Below are 3,103 nucleotides of genomic sequence, written 5' to 3'. Positions count from 1 at the left end.
TGGGGGAGTGTCACACTTACTTCCCCGAATACATTGCAACCTCGGTGTTGCACGCTGGGAGTTGAAGTTTTCTTGTATCAATCTCTAAATTGTGGCTGATTCTAGCCCTATAGGAACTCCTTTTTTTGAGAGGGAAAGGAAAGGGAGGGGAGAGAAAGGGAGCAAAGGACAGGAGAGAGAGAGGTGGGTGAGGGCGAGGGAGAGAAGGGACGGAAATTATTAAAATTCTTATTTGAGGAGGATTAGAAATCTAATGAAAATGGTGAATTGTATCTAAAAATCTATCCATACTTTTTTGCCACTCTTCAGCCCATTTGAAAACAGACCTTGAGTTTTGTGTTTTAAATCTCTCAACTTCCAGATTAGTTTTACAAGACTTTTCCATTTTATTTTTGTTTGTTTGTTTGTTTGTTTGTTTTGGTTTTATGAATTGAAGTCCCTCACTATGTATCCTTTGTTAGTCTGGAACATGCTATGTAGACCTGGCTGACCTCAAAGTCATAGTGATCAGCCTGCCTATTACTCCAGAATCTGGGATTAAAGGTGTGTACCACCACACCCATCCTCAACATTCAAAGGTTTGCGGTTTTTTGGTGGGGGTTCTGGGGAGCTGTCACCAAAACTTTATTGTCTATTATTCTTACATCATAACTTTAAAAGGCTTAGGATATAGTCAGTAAAAACAAAAAATACTAGCACAAAAATATATTCAATAAATTAGACACTAAGATGTGGAGAGATGTAACCAGGGTCTGAAAACTAGGTCCTCCCCTTCTGAACCATGCTCTTCCCAACCTCCAGGAAACATTTAGTAAGCACATGGGTCAATAGGACACACAAAAGAAAGAGGAAAACCCACATATGCTTAGTAAAACTGAGACATTGAGAATAATATTTCAGGTGCTAAGATCGGTGGTTCTCAACCTGTGGATTGTGACTCCTTAGAGGGTCACACGACCCTTTCACAGGGGTCACCTAAGACCATCAGAAAGCACAGATATATACATTACAATTCATAACAGCAAAGTTAGAGTTATGAAGTAGCAATGAAATAGTGTTGTGGTTCAGAGGTCACCACAACATGCGAACTATACTGAAGAGTCACAGCGTGAGAAAGGTTGATAACCACTGGGTTTGACTATGTTTTAAACAAATTTTAAGAGAAATTCTCTGTATACAAACTGATGCCTCAAAATAGTAAACCCACTCAAGTAGCTTTAAGAATCAAACATAACTAGTATTATGTTTGAATGGTTATGAGCTTCGAGCTTCTTTCAAAGAATGTTTTCCACGTATGGGTGTGTGGGCCCGTATTCCTTTCACTGGAAAGGGGCTGATGCTCTCATTTCAATTTCTTCAAGGCTTATTTTTTTTAAAGTTGAAAGCATAATAGTATTTCAATAAATAATAAAACATTTTCTAAGGTCAACTTAGAAGATGGGAAAATCAACATGACTGTCAGATTGGTGGCATCCACATGTTCTGAATAATTTTCATCTAGATTTTAATGAGTCTGTAACTCATTGATAATAAAGTATTTAAATCAATAATTTAAAAGGTAAAAGGCATATGGGGCTTTATTGTAATGTGTTATGTCGTGCTCAGTGGATATCCCTGGAAGGCTTTTATTTTTGTTTTAAGGGAAATAGAAGAGGAGTGGATCTGAGAAAGAAGAAGGAGGGAACTAGAAGGAGTGGAGTGTAGGGGAAATAAAAGGTAAAATGCTCTGCTGACCATGGTAGTCAACAGTCCCAGCACTTAGAGGTTGAGGCAGGAGGAGTGCCTCAAGTCTGAGGCCAACCTGGTCTACGTAGTCTGTATAGCCTGATCTTCAGCTCAGCCTGATTCAAAAATACCAAACAAGAACTCACAGGAAGTTGATATCATAAGAAATCATTTAACAAAATTAAAGAATATGAAATCTGAGAAAATATTTGCAACACACTGATTTGACTAATATTACTGCTTTGAAAAGGAATAAAACAGTATAGGCCAACAGAAAAAGTATTAGTAGGCAACTTACCTGGGCCAAAGAGCCCATATATTTAGTCATATACTGTTTTAGATGTTTCTATAAGTGTATCTTTGGATGAAGTTTACATTTATAGCAGTGTGTAGGGCTCACACAAGTTGAAGAGTGAAAAGAAAAAGAAAACCGACGACTCTCCAGCAAGAACAGATTTTGCAGCAATAAGCCCTCAAGCTTGAACTCCATGTGTCTTTCCAAGAATCAGTCTGCCATCTTACCATGACCATTATAAGATGAGCAGCTTTTTCATGTATGATTCTCCACCTCACTCTTGCTAGAAAAGTCTTCAGACTTCACAATAAAAAAATTACTTCTTGGGCTGGAGAGATGGCTCAGCAGTTAAGAGCACTGATTGCTCTTCCAGAGTTCCTGAGTTCAATTCCCAGAAACCACATGGTGGCTCACAGCCAATTTGATGACCTCTTCTGGTGTGTCTGAAGATAGCAACAGTATTCTCATATACATAAAATGAATAAATAAATCTTTTTTGAAAAATCACTTCTTGCCCACCAGATTAGCAAGGAGAGAGAGAGAGAGAGAGAGAGAGAGAGGGAGAGAGAGAGAGAGGAGAATTAATTCTGCTAGAAGAAAGAGTATTTGCTAGAAAAAGAGTATTTGCAAACACTAATAGTGGAAATGTACACAATTGCTAGCATTTTTGCAAAACAATCTAGCAGTATAAAGTATTCACATCTGTTCCAGTAATCTCCCAAGGAAAGTACAAAAAGAAGCAAGTACATAAAAGGAAGAAATTCTATTCAATTATTGGCCCAGTTTAGAGAGTACTTGGGAAAGGCCCAAGCAAATAACTATTTAAATTAAAAATCTCAATAGCTCCAAGATGAGAAACAGTGGTCTGTATTTCTATGGTTTGGGATTTGTAGGCTTCCAAAACAAAGGGCCAACAAACGTCTTAATCTCAACCAAGAAGGCCATGCAGAGTCAGTTTCCATTCTTCTGTCTGTGTAGGAAGAACCTTTATCAAAAGCACATTGCCAGATAGCCATTTATTACCCTGCTGGGCTCCTGTTAGGATTCGAGCGCAGTTTGGACAGACAACACCAAAGCCGATCC

The sequence above is a fragment of the Grammomys surdaster genome, unplaced genomic scaffold (genome assembly GCF_004785775.1).
Source record: "Grammomys surdaster isolate TR1022 unplaced genomic scaffold, NIH_TR_1.0 126271, whole genome shotgun sequence".
NCBI lineage: Eukaryota > Metazoa > Chordata > Mammalia > Rodentia > Muridae > Grammomys > Grammomys surdaster.
This window is presented reverse-complemented; position numbering follows the sequence as displayed.